The following is a 15,232-nucleotide window of genomic DNA, read 5'->3' on the forward strand; positions in this document are numbered from 1 at the left end:
ATTCTCTCCTGTATTTGATTGGTCTTATTTAAAACATAGGGACAGCCAACCCAATCCTACTTTCATGAAAGTCCTAAGAAAAATTTGGTTCCTGGAGGACAATAGAATATCTCATGATAGAAAAGACAATATATAATCTGCAATTATGTATTAAATTGCAATTAAGGCTAAGAAATACTTTAGACATATATTTTATACATTTTTTCTTTTTTTAAAATATTCTTATATTTAATACAGACTTGGGCCTAAAAATAGCTTCTTTCTGCACATGCCCGCTAAAACACCTAGGCTACAAATGCTTGATTAGTTTGAAAACTGAGCTAAAATATACTTTGTTTTCTCACATGTAAATAAATGACATGGCAAAAAAGGAGTCTGATGAAATGATAACAACACACACACATTACATAAAGAGTGCATACATGTTATAAACATATTTGATCATATAAAATGTTACTTCCCTACACTCAACTTCAGTGAACTGTATATGTTATATGTTAGGGTTTGATGCTTAAGTATTTACAAATAAAAATCAATGTTTTGATATTAAAATGTTTTTAACAATGTAATCTGAATGGTATAATAAAAAAAACCTGATTTTTAAAAAGGTAGGTGAACATATTTGTACATAAACAAATAACAAGGAAATAAGAAACATGTAACTACAAGTCACATCAGAATATGTTCTAAAGATATGGTTTTATTATTTTACAAAATAATTTTTAATGATGTAAGAGACATTTACGGGAATTTTTAAGAATGTTTTTATTCCTACCAAGACTTTGTATACCGAGTTTCAGTCTAGGAGAAACATTTAATAACTGAATTATAATCCCCAAAAGACAGGAATTTAACTTGAAAACTGTAAAAAACTCCTTAGTTATAGCATCACAAATAGGAACCTATAAAAACTTGATGGCTGTATATGAATTAGAGTGGTGTGTACTATGTAATTATCTCTAACAGCCCTGCTGTTGCTTAGTTTCTCTTAAGAGTAGGGCAACTGCTCAGAAAAACTGAGCACAGCTAAATACTCAAGAATTCAGATGTATAAAACACTGCATTTCCTGCCTTGTGATCCAACCAATTTAGTATGTGTATTTTGGGCTGTAATTTCTTCTTTTGAAAAATGAGCTGTTTTTCTAAAATTATTTAACATCTTCAAACACAGTGTAAAATAAGCTAGAATTTGAAAGAAAGATGACAAGAACTTATCTAAGCTGGCCACCAATATTCAGGAAACAAGGTCTTTAGGAGAAAAAAATTCAATTGACATTTTCATATTGCTGTTAGATGAAAGAAGAATGATTTAGATGGAGTAATACACAGTTAAGGAAAAAGACTACAGAATCACTTGCTTGGCTTAGAAATCATTATTTCTTGCGTTATTTACATTTAAGTCCTCTCCAACTGCATTGCAAGATGACTTCTTTGTAAAACTAAACCACCACAGGTACAGTTTTATTTATACAATCAATTAACTGTTGGTGATAATGCCCTTGGTGATGCTGCCATTCACTCTGTCAATTTTTTCGTCTGTTAATTGAGATAAATTCTATAGCGTTTTTGTGCTTTCATAATATTTTTGTAACAAATTTCATCCTTCTCCTAAATGTTTTCCTGAGATGTCTCTATAGGGTTCTATTTATACATACATACATATGAAGGAATATATATATGAATATATAATGAATATATATATATGAATTAGAAGATATATATATATTTATATACCTTCCGATGTAGATTTAATAGTAATGAGAAAATATTGATTTGTTCCCAACTTTGCATTTAAAGACCCAAATATGACCTCCTTTGCTTTTCCCCACCTATGTTTCATATTTCAGGCTTATTGAGAAATCAGAAGCAGCTGTAATAAGAGACTGAGAAAATGAATTTAGTATTCTAAATGCAGGTTTTTTTTAGATTAATGGAAAATACTGTTCTATTTTTTATGGGCTGAAATTTCATTTCTAGAAAAATTTGTTAGACAATATCAATTTAATTTTACAAGTACATCTCTTTTATAACTCAAAAAGCTATCCCGATATCTTTCTTGTAACTTGAAGCTAAATTGTGTCTTTCTGGACATTCAATCTTCATATTGACAGGAGCAAGACTTTTTCTGAAGTTTGTACAGAAAATATGTTATACGGTAATTAATGAAGTGACTGTCATCTAGGTCACTGTCCCAGAAAGTTATGCATGGAGAGCAAAAAGAAGTCTTCAGTAATGTTCACTCTGATCTATAAGCAACAATCTTCCAATAGTCTATATGACGTGTGCCTAGAAATATTGTCCATTAGTAGACCATTGGTGGCATAACAGTCTGTTAGATGGGTTCAACAATCTTTGCCACCTTTCAATTATCGATACTAGCATTTAAATGAGAAAAGGCAATTGAAACAGCATTCCTGTTTAGAGGACAGCCAGTGTCACCATCCATCCTTACCTGCAACATGAAAGAATGGAGATGATCTCTCAAATCCTTTTTGATCTTTAAAAACCTGTAATTTTGTCATTGAGCAATTTATATGCTCTCTACTCCTGGATATCTCAGAGAATCTACTTTTACTGAGTGCGTATAATGCTTTAGGCTTATAAATGGAAATCTAGTTGGAATGCGTAACACCTATGAAACAATTAGTGGGCAAAACAGCACACTATTCAACCTATAAAAATCTCTGCATTTATGATATCATTAGCCAAATTCTTAAATGGGTTGCTATTCATCAGGAATTCCTAAAGCTATATGTGCATAAATTTGAGTTTGGAAACACACACTCAAGTGTGAAAAAACAGATTTGGAAATGTGTAGTGATTATGATAATGAGATGGCCGTTAAACATGCCCCCCATCCAGCAACCATTTAACAGAAGCCTTTAAAAATTTAGGAAATGAGGTAAAAGAGTATTTTTCTAAAGTTGAGCCATTACAATTTTTTGTTTCATTTTTAAGAGAACAATAAGTATCAGAACTGATGTTTCTAACACCTGGACACCGACTGTGTACCCATGTACCTTCTCCAACCTAGGTGGTTGTCTTGTTTTCATTTGCTAATGAGGAGGGGGCTGAACAATGAGACTTTCAAGTTCTTAATGCTTCAATCACGCACCAAATAAGCTACAAAAAAGATAATAAATGTTACACTGTTACACCAGTTACAAAGAAGAAATAAACAAGGTCATTTCAATGGAAAGGAGGGTAGGAAGTAGAGGTGGAGGTCTTTAGAGCCCAAAACGAAAATCTGCCAACCCCAAAATTCTTTTTAGGCAAACCTGCTGTGCTTATACCTGTAAGAACAAACTATCAGTGTGTAGTACACTGAGAATTTATGTGCAGTAACTTGGTAAACCAGGATCAGTCAAGTGCTGTCTGGGTAGTAAAACAATCTTTAAGAAAAGCATAGTAAATTTTAAAAAGTTAAATGTCCTCTGGCAATCCATTTTAATCTAGCATTTTCTTTCATTTTCTTAATTATTGAGATAACACTACAAAATTTAACATCTCTTCTTGATTTTTTTAAAAGCTTGTAGAAAAGGAGGAATAGAAGGAAATTATCTTAATGTAATTAATAATCATTTTTATATGAGAATAAGCATTGTACTAATGTTTATTAGTATAATGGCATTTAGTATTATTATTAGTATAATGGCACTAAATGCATTCCCATTAAAGGAATGAGAAAGATAGCAGGTATTACCACAGCATGTAGCATTATTTTGGGGATTCTAAACAATGTGGTAAGAAAAGAAAATGAATCAGGAAAGCTAAGTGTTATAAAAAATGAGATGAAACTATTATTGTTTGTCACATGTAAATTTTTTTAATTCAGAAATTCCAAATATCAACTGAAGAACTTTATGAAGCAATAAGAAAGTTTAGTTATGATGTCTAGAAATAATCAATTAACATGCATACACACACACACACACACACAGATGTGTGTGGGTATACTTTTCCTAAAAGCAGCAATAACCAGTTAAAAAGTATATAAAGAAAAAGCCCTTATTCACAGTAGCATTGAATAAGCAATAAATGAAGCCTGGGGATAAATAAGCAATGTGAAAGATTGTATATAAAGAACCTTCTTAACCATTGTTGACAGATGTAAAGAAGATATAAATAAATTATAATGGTGAGCATTAAGAGATTTGCTCTAACATACTATATCATATTAAATATAGATGTATTAAAACAAAGTAGAACTAGCACAGGAATAGAAAAATATATCAGTGAAGCACAACAGTGAGTCAAGATTAGATCCATGTATGTATAATAAAGGCATCATTTCAAATCACTGGGAAAGTACAAATCATTGACTATATCGTATTAGGAAACTGAATAGTCACATGGGAAAAAAAAAAAAGACTTAGTTAAAGCCCTAGCTTTCAAAATACAGAAAAATAAATTCCGGAAGGATTAAAAGGTAAAAATCTTAAAAATAATAGAATAAGACACAGAATTACACCTTGAAAAGGAAAAAAAAAATCTTTTCTAATCATGACATTAAAGCCAGAAACCATAAAGTAGAGGAAGGGCAGATGGAGTGGGGGGAATCCCTTTAAGACTTCTGTATAGGAAAAGACCCTATCTGCAAAGTAAAAAAGACAGTGTCAAACTGGGAAAAATAGTGTGATTTGTGTACTTTAAATTTTTTTCATATATAAATTCCTCCTACAAATAAATAAGACTGATTTGGCTGAGTAGGATGCTTGAGCACTTTCATTTTCTACTTTATATACTTTAAAATATTTTAATTTTTTAAAATGAGTAAATGCTTAAAGGTCCAGAGATTTTGTGAGGGTTAGGTGAATGAATAAAAACTTGTAACAGGGAAGAAAACAGAGGACTGGATTTTGTAATTTTATAGTGTTGATCTTGATATTCCTTCCTTAAGAGTCCTTCTCCACTTGACCTTGACATCTCTCTCGCTCTCATGCCTCTGTCATGGCCATGATATGAAATATTGAGATATACATTTTTTCAGTCACAATTTTTATTGAAACATGTACATTTCTTACTTTAGAATAAAAAGTAGCTTATTCATTTGGGGGTGTCTGGGTGGCTCTGTCAGTTAAGCGTCTGCCTTTGGCTCAGGTCATTATCCCAGGGTCCTGGGATAGAGCCCCATGTTTCTCTCTCTCCCTCTGTGTGCCACTTCCCCTGCTTTGCTCTCTCTTTCTCTCTCTGTCAAATAAATAAATAAAATCTTTTTTTTAAGTAGTTTATTCATTTGTATAGTCTCTGCTGTGCCAAAGTAACAGTACATTCTAAAATCACAGTGTTTTATATAAAAAAGTTTATTTCTTACTCAAGTAAAGTTGCTAAGATGCTGGCAATGCTCTAAAACAGCCCGCTTCCAAGCAGGGACATTGTCACATCTTATACCTTCCATCCCATACGCGTTACTTCCAAGTTTGCTGTCACATGACAAGACAGCAATGCAGGAGGTGAAGGATGTGGGGAATAGCCGTCAGAGAGAGGGATCCTAGAAACCCCTCAGAGAGAGCTGCACCCTCTCAAAGCACCAGCATGTTACCTGTGCATGGAGTCCTTACTCAGAAGCTTAAGGTTGGAATGGAAGATCCTAAGATTAAATTTGAGGCATTAAATACTACAGACAGTAAATGCATTAAAAAAAAAAAAAAAAGGCTTGGTATTCTTTCCAAGATGCCAAATCTATTTTTAACATGCAGCTACTAACTTTTATCATGACATTTTATATCACTTAAATGGTTATTGTGGTATTGACTATTTGCCAAACAATACACTAAGTGCTGGCAAACCCCATGTGTTTCAAATTATATTTGTTTCATGAAGGTCCTGCCTATAAATACAAGTTCTTTTTAAACTTTCTCTATTTATCCACCAAATATGTTTATTCAATCACCACACTTGACCGTGGCAATACCATCAATAACCCATCATCTAGGTGGCATTCATCGAACTATGTCTTAGAGCAAAGGAAAGTAGGGCAGTGACTAGAATAACTTAAATTTTATTCTGAAGTTCACAATCTGTAGCGCCAAACTGCAAAGGGAATGAGAGGTACTAATATTAGTTTAGATGTCCTAGAGTTTCACTAAACATGGGGCATAGAATGAGATTAAATATTTAACAATCATTATTGCAAACCAAGCTTGCCAGGAGCCCAAAGACATTAGTACTTGATAAATATTTTTAAAGCACTTTCTATGAGCAAAATATGGTGTTCATGGTACTATAAAGGAAACACTGGAAGATATAACATATCCTCCACTCCCAAACAAGATTACAATCCAGGTAAAATAATCAAGTAACTAACTAAAAACAGATCATAATAAATATAATGCAGGAGATACCAAGTTGCCACTAAGGGATCAAAGGAGGAAGTGAGAGCAGTGCTCACGGCAGAGTGCAGGATTCACCAACAGCATAACCTTGGATGACATTAGCTCCAGACTCAAGTTTGATCATCTAATTTACGTAAGGCCTGGAAATATGGATTTTTATGTGTAATATCCTTCTACAGTGTTGTAAATTAAAAAAAAAAAAACACGTAGACAAATTTACAGGCTGAACTTGATCATCAGCGTGCCAACGTGAGGACACAGCAAATGTACCATATTTGGAAATACTATTAGAAGCAGCAGCACAGAATTTGGGATCAGAATGTGGAAAGCTTTGCAGCACTTAGGGTTTTATCCTCAATGGAGTAGGAAATGGGGACATTTGAGGGGTTGTTAACAGAGGCATGAAATGAAATGACTAAAACAGTGCTTAAGAAAGCTGAGTTTAGCAGCAGTATGTATATTGGATTGGAAGGCTGAAGTGAAAGGAGAGAAATCAATTAGGGGGCTATTCTAATATGCCAATGAGAATGTGAACCAGGATGACAAAAGGGGTGATGCAGACAAGGGACACAGATGGTGATTAAAATGTGGGAACACACACAAAGTTCATAACATGCAGCTCACGCTCTTTCTTGCAAACACAAGTTCATATGAAAATTAATTTTTTGAAAAGCAGGCTAGCCATATATATATATAATATATATAATATATATAATATATATAATAGTACTAAAATAGTCCCTGGCAAAAAGTAGGCATTACAATATGTGTTCAACTATTTAAACCAATAGTAACCATTGAGGTAGATAATCACTTTTTAAAAATATGTATGGCATCTCCTCACCAACTACCCTTAACAATCCTATTCGCTTCCCTCTTTAAATTGCTCCATCAAAAAGTAAGATTTCAAATTACACGCCAAATGTTTATACTATATCAAAGATATAATTCAGAGGAAAGAAAACTTCCATCAACTCCTTAGTGAAACAAGTAAGAATTACTTTCTCTTCATTGTCCTTAGAACTGTTTGTTTATAGCTAGCTTTTAGCCCTAATATAGGTAAAGAGAAATGTACACATATTTTTCTATTAAATATGTATATGTTATATAAATACATAGATGTATATATGAATATACACACACATATATATGTATATACACACGTACCACAAACATACTAGAGGAAAAATATGGCTGCTGCTTTAAAAATCTAAGGTTTTCTTCTTTTTTCATTTTGTTGACTGCATGGTACCAAGAAGAGTGTTTCCAGAATTATCACTTACTAAATGTTTGTTATATAAAAATAAATTTCTGATATTCTAAGTAGCCCCTACCCTGCCAAGATACTTGGGTAGGGATCTTATTCAGAAATATGGGGGACGATGAGACAAAAAATCTGTATTCTTTCACCTAGTTCCTTTTATTACCCTTTAAATCTGAAGCATACCACTCCGTCCTCCTTTCAGATACTGTGAACTCAAGACTAAGGCTTCACAATTATTTACTATGTACCCATCGTCCCTGTGGGATATGCAACTCAAAATGTTATAGGGAAATTCTAACTTGCTTTTTCGTTTACTTTAATCTGCAACTATTGTGTGTCCATTACGTCCAAGAGAGCTAGGCAACCTAGGCAAACAGAGGGGTACATCAAACATTCAAATTTTGTATTGTAAGGAACACAATTCTAGAAAATTTTAAGGACAGATGTGAAATGTTACAATTAGGAAATTTTAGCTATAAAGAATTATAGTTCCAGTAGGTCATTTGGACTGAGTCAAAAGGATAAAATGGCTGCAAAAGGTAGCTGAAAATTGGTGCAATAATTAACTTGTTGCCCTCTCCACTCAGATTTCACTTATGAAAGTTAAGACACTAGCCAAAAACCCACAACTTTTGCTTTGACATAGTTGCAACAGAGTTGCTCACACAGGAACCAATGAACAAATCAAGCACTGGATTCAGCTGCTTACTCAGCCACTCCTGGTTCAAAGAAAACAGACTCACAATTCAGGAAACCTGACTCACCTCTACATAGATATCCAGAGTGTATCTTATCTCTCAACATGCCACGTGAACTTTCCAGATTCTGTCTTTATGCTGAATCAGGCATTTTTTTCATATCCTCACTAATTATATTTGCTATCTTTCTTTCAGAAATTCACATTACCTTAAGGTAATAATTGCAACACTTTTGGATCTCTAAATTTCCTTGTATTCTAGATATTTAAAAGCTGTCACTTACTTAAAAGAGGTGATTTCACAGCTTAAAAGCCCAGTAACTTTAATGAGAAAAAAATGAATGAGTTATGTAATCAAAATTATTTGCTGTAGTTAAGATGGGAAGATTTTTCTTCCAGACCACTCACTGCTATTAGATGAGAATTGTATCATGTGAATTTCGAATCTCTACTTTTGTAAATTTTTCTCTGCTTCTTGATGTTGTAGGTGTCCAGGTACACAGAGCATGAAACACTGAGCAGTATTGAGTGGTACAATCAAGACTACAATATAAACAAGGAAAATGAAAGGAAGTAAGAAGAAATAACAGGACCAGATACCAAGACAACAGCTTGTTTTTTGTTGTTTCAAGATGGGTAATCTTGGGAAGGAATGGTAATGTGGAGATGGGGGCAGTGGTGTGGAAGAACGAAAGAGGAACTGAAGAAAGTACAAACCTCTAACAATCAGAAGATTGTGGACTGTACTACAAATTCTATTTCATCTGGAAACAATAACCTATTTCCCAATAAACACTGATATGATGATTTAAATTTAAGAATGATAAAGCTGGGGCGCCTGGGTGGCTGTCAGTTAAGTGTCTGCCTTGGCTCAGGTCATGATCCCCGGGGTCCTGGGATAGAGCCCTAAGTCAGGCTCCCTGCTCAGTGGGTTGCCTGCTTCTCTTTCTGCCTCTGCCTCCCTCCCCCCTCCCCTCCCCTGCATTAACGCTAATGCACTCTCTCTCTTTCTCTCTCTCACTTGCTCTGTCTCTCAAATAAATAAATTCTTTAAAAAAAAAAAAAAAAGAAAAAGAATGGTAAAGCTAAGTTACTTTCTGTGGCTATTCTGTTTCAGCAAGTTAAATGGCAGAATCACTTCCTGATGAATGAGCACTGTATTTTCTTTGTAAGTTTATACCTGTTGTCATTAGATACCTCATTTCCAAAATAACTCCAAGCAAAGGTGGCCAAATAATGTGGAAGTAATTTTGAATTCTGAAACACAATTTCAGTCCTACTGCTGGATCTCTGGCTATTATTGTGTGATCTTGGCTTGTCACTTAGACTGTTCAGCTTCGGTTTCATCTGCCAGACCCAATGGAAAAACCCTCAAAGGTAGGGAGCCAAATGATACTCATCTTTGCATCCCAGCACCTAACAGAGTGCCAGACACAAAAAGTATTTTCACAAGTGTATATAAAAAATTTGTAAAATGGGGATAAAATCATTTACAATGTGATTATAAAGATCAAAAGAAGCATCATATGCAATAATTTTCAATTTGTAAAATATACATAAATGTAAAATATTTCGTTATTATCTCATTGTTAAAAAATGTATTTATATTGTATACAATTTTGTAAGCAGCCTTATTTTTCTTGAATATACTCTCAGGACATGCATATATAATAAATACATGTATATACACATATATATATATTTCAATTAATCTAAGCCTGCATGTCCTCATCTATAAATTAAAGAATTATGTTAATTATCATCAATAATTTCTTCCAGTTATATCTTCTATGGACAATCAATTTATGATTTAATGTTTTATATACATATCAATCTACCTGTATAAATATCATATAAAGAGAAATTCTTATAATTTATTTAATATTTTATCTGAATGATCAAGGTCATATGGCTCTTTTTTACCTCATGGAATACTGTTTATTGCAATATAGAAACCAATATTACAATAAACCTAACAAGATTTATCAAAATAAACTATCAAAAATTACAGAAAATCAAAATTTCAACAAACCTATCAAAAATTGTATTATTGCATGACATGCTCAAACAATTTGAAAAGGTATTTAGAAGAAGTATAGGAATGCCCTGAACTCAAGGAATTTATAGTCTAATTGATGCAACCAAATTGCATCAATTAAATAGAGACAATAAATAGAGACAGTAGTAATTAATTCAGGACAGACTATAACTAAACGCCAAGGAGTTATAAACACTGTAAATGCTACAGAAATTCAGATAAGAAGGGCACCTTGGTGGCTCGGTCGGTTAAGTGTCTGCCTTCCGCTCAGGTCGTGATCCCAGGGTCCTGGATCCAGTCCCGCATCGGGGTCCCTGCTCTGCAGGGATCTGCTTCTCCCTCTACCCTTCTCCGCTGCTCGTGATCTCTCCGTCTCTCTATTAAAGAAAAATAAATAAATAAATAAATAAATAAATAAATAAATAAATAAATAGATTTGGATAAGAAGTAGTTTAGAAAGACAAGAGAAAGAGAAGACATACCAAGAAAATGAAACTTGAAAGATAAATAAAATTTGACAAAAGACAGTGAGAAGTACCTTCCAGGCAAAAGGAACATAAATCAAGTTGTGGAAATAAAAATAACTTGATTTGTTTTTTGAAAGTGAAAAAAATCGAGTCTAACAAAACTGAGCATGTGTTTTGAGACATAACAGGAAATAAGACTGGTAGGAAGAAGGGAGAAATACAATATAGGAATTCCTTAAAGAATTGTAAATAGAAGGACAATACATTAATACGAGATAAGTCCAGAATTAAGGAGAACAGCTAGGAAGGAATTGTGGTCACTAATGTGGTACCCATGAAAATTGAGAACTGACCAATCTCTGCAGATATAAGTAGGAAATGATCCTTCATTCATCTTCAATCAACCTAAAGGTATATCTATATTCATCTTCCTTCAGATCCAGTGACATAATTTTGCAGGCACTAGATGTCACTGTTCCACTTAAGCAAAATAAAATCTAGTCATTTTGAAGTCAATCGCATCTACCTAATTATATCTACCTGTATGTAGATCTGAGTCTGCTTTACTTGGTTCAGACAATTTCAAAATAAAGTACTAGTAGTGATATGTACATACCGCAGTCTGATGAGAAATCAGCTCTGAAGTTCTCTTTAACATTCTCCCGAAGTGTATTTACAAAGAATAAAATCAAAATTTAAAAAAAATTTAATTCAAGAGAAAAATGAGAGGGGAAATTAAGCATTTATATTAGTAAGAAATAGAAAAATTTCCACCACATAAGAAAAGGTTTTGTTAATTTTTATACAAATAAAACAAAACAAATACAATTTCTTTAGAATAAGTCCATATTTGACTTGTCTTGTGACTCGAACTATAAAGAACCACATACAATTTTCTTGTATCTGTCTGGCATCTCATAGTTGGACCTTCGATCTCTTTTTTTGGAATCCCTCACTGGGCCTAATCTTGAAGGTAAAATCAGTTACACACACAAAAAAAAGCCTAAGGGACTAATCTGCTCAGTCTGCTGACTTAGGGTTTGATCAACCGGACACTCTTTGGGACTCGGAGTCTTGGGTGACTGGTGCAGGGATATGGGAACTGTTGGAGGTATTCCTTTAGGAGCGACGCTGATGTAGACTAGACCCTAAGTCTAGTCTCGACTCAGGGTCTAGCCTCCATCAAACAGGCCGTTGTTAACAGCCTGTTGTTGCACTCTTGTGGCTGATTTCTCTAGAGCCCCTGTAAGTCCTGGGTGTTTCCAAGGTTGGCCCTCCAACTCATGAGTCCATGAGCCTGCTACACCAATGCCACCACAACCACAACACACACACACACAGACACACAGACACACAGACACACAGACACACACACACACACACACACACACACAGCCTTACAATAAATTTCCTTTTTTCCTTATACTAGTCATGGTCAGCTCCCGTTGCTTGCAATCACACAAAATGAATCCACAGTTTGAAGAGCAATACAATTACTGGGCTGGTATTAAACTACGGGCTTTGCTTTGTCAGATCCATGCTTGCTGAACTTGTAGGGTTGAGAGAAACACAAAGGAAAAGATTCTCAAGGAAGAAATCTTTCACGTACCTTGTCACAAAATACCCCAATTCTGAACCCTAGCAGTCTTTTCTCCTGAAAATATCTAGGCACTTAATCATCCTCAACCTGTAAGGGTCTGCCTTTTGGACATCAGTCTTGATATTTCTCTGAGAGATAAAAAGGAGTTGAAAGACAACGCAACAGTATTTTGGAAATTACTGGCAATATAGTCACCTCTCAAACATTCTGAGAAACTGCAGGAATGCAGGCTGTCATTTTAGAACGAACACAAGGACCAGCAGCAAGAAAAGAAAATTGGCTTGGAAGCAGTTTCCTGCCCCTATCCTAGATGTTATGATTTCTTTTTGAGAGGGAGCCTGGGATGGTAGAAAGGGCAGGGACTTTAGCTACAAGTATACCAGGGCTCCATTTCCCAACTACACTATTTGTTCGTCATACTAACATTAATAACTTAATAATTTCCTGATTCTCGGTTTGCTTTTATCAAATAGGAAAATAATGCTGCTTGTCAACGTGGTTGTGAAGTAGAAGTAAAATTCCTTGCAAGGAGTACACTAAAATGCAATTTCTTTTCTGTCTCTCTCCCAACGCCCACCCACCCCAAGGGGCCGGGTCTGGATGCCTTAGATGTGGATCCAGAATAGGTGCCTAATCGCATGAAAAAGAATCACACATTAAACTCTGGGACCGGCACAGAATTACTAACTTCTAGAGCTTGAAAGAATCTTACTGATCTTACACATATGAGGAAGGAACTCATGCACAGAATTTTAGGATCTTTCCCAAGGTCACAGATACTAACTAGAAGCATTTACTTGCCTTATTTCACACCAATTTCCAATCAATATTTTTACATTATGAAAAACGATCTGAAAATCTGATCCATTAAAAGGTATTTATGACATAATGACCCTTGCCCAAAGCATTTGCATTTTAAAATACTGACAGAGAGATAAATATATATTATTTGGGTGTTTTTTGTTTTTTTTTTTTTTCATGACAGACATACTAATCAGTCCTCAAATAACACAATGCTGGTGTCCACCTATCTGTACAGGTATAAAACTTGAGTCTCTAGAAACTGCAAAGACAGAAATGTCTGGAGGCTCATTTCTTTTTTCTTTTTTCTTTTTTTATTGTTTTGGTTCAAAATGTAAGGAAAAATACAAAGAAGAAAATAAAAGTTTTGGCTATAATAATTTGACCACCTAGGAATAACAGCTGTTAAATCATTGCTTTCTCTTGGCATTCTCTTTCCTGCTTTTTTTTTTCTCCATAATACGTGAATATTTCACAAAAATGTGATCATACAATGCATACATTTCACAATATTTCCCACTTAGTCCAGACTTGGGCAGGCTTCATTGAAGTGAATAATAGCCAGCAAACCTACAGCATTTCATAGTTTAAAAATACTTTCTGGTACATTATTTTCTTTACAGTTTGTGACCATAGGTATTTGAGGGAGGACAACAGATTGTATTTAGGAAAAAAAGGAGGGGTAGAGTTACATAAACAAGCACAAATCTTACTTTCTATCTAAAAGGATCATTATGTGGAAGAAAATACTAGCACAGTACAGAGTAACTGCCCTTTATACTGAAAATTAAGATGCCCCTCCCCAATAAAAATTGATTTCAAAAGAGACCCCCCTTCAATACATGTTCAGATAAAAGATTGCAAGTATCAAAACAGAATCTGTAATGTCATGCAGGCCTGATGTCTCACTATCCTGTACAAATGTGATCTTAAATCTCCACAGCAGAGAGGCACCTGGCAGCCTCAGTTGGTAGAGCATGCAATTCTTGATCACAGGGTCCTGAGTTCAAGCCCCACATCGGGTGTGGAGCCTGCTTAAAAAAAAAAAAAAATACTGTAAAGCTCTACAGCAAAGTCATATCAACAGTTTCAGAAAGACAATGTAATTTTAAATCTTATATACATGTTAATTTAGAAATATTGAGATTAAAAAAAGAGAAAGTCAAAGTCAAAGATATTAGTAAACTTTTTTTTAAGTTTTTCTTTAAATTCCAGTTAGTTAAAATATAGCGTAATGTTAGTTTCGGGTGTAACTGGATGGTCAGTTGGTAAGCATGCAACTCTTGAACTTGAGGTCATGAGTTCAAGCCCCACTTTCAGTATAAAGATTACTTTAAAAAAATAAGATGCTAGTAAACTTTATGCATTTAAATAATGTGTCTGGTTGATTACTACAGTGGGTTACTCTTATTTCAAATCATTTTTTAATGTGAATATATTTCACACCAGGATCCATGTCCATCTTGTATACCGGTATATCTCTAGTAACTCAGTGTATCTCCAGCACAGACCCACAGCAAAGAAGCTGCTTAATGAATAACTGTTTAATAAACATAGTCAACTCAATATGCTCATCAATTAAGAAGTAATTAGCCCTCATTCCAAAATTATTATCTTTATGACTTTGAAATTAATTTCAATTTATTTGTATTATACATTAGTGAATGTATACTATTGAGTCTCTACTTCCTGCAATACATTATGGTGTAGGCAAAGGAAAAATATGCACTCCTCCTGCCTTCAAAGAGCATATTCTCTAGTTGAGAAATGTTTCTGATATATTGAACAATGCACATTTGAAAGTTTGCCATTTAGAAAAGACAGAGCTTATGATGTTTGCCAGGCAAATTTCTCATTTTGCTCCCCATCGATCTTAACTTCCTTCTGGGATTGTATGGCATTGCTTTCAGGTTACTTGATGCATCATAGTTTTAAATTTATGTTAAGGAGATGTATCCAGGACTTCAAGGGAAATCTGGTTGAACTATGTATGCCAAATGGGCCTGTAAGCCCATGATAAGGAAAAGGTG

This window comes from Ursus arctos, unplaced genomic scaffold (assembly GCF_023065955.2).
Source record: "Ursus arctos isolate Adak ecotype North America unplaced genomic scaffold, UrsArc2.0 scaffold_1, whole genome shotgun sequence".
Classification (NCBI taxonomy): Eukaryota; Metazoa; Chordata; class Mammalia; order Carnivora; family Ursidae; genus Ursus; species Ursus arctos.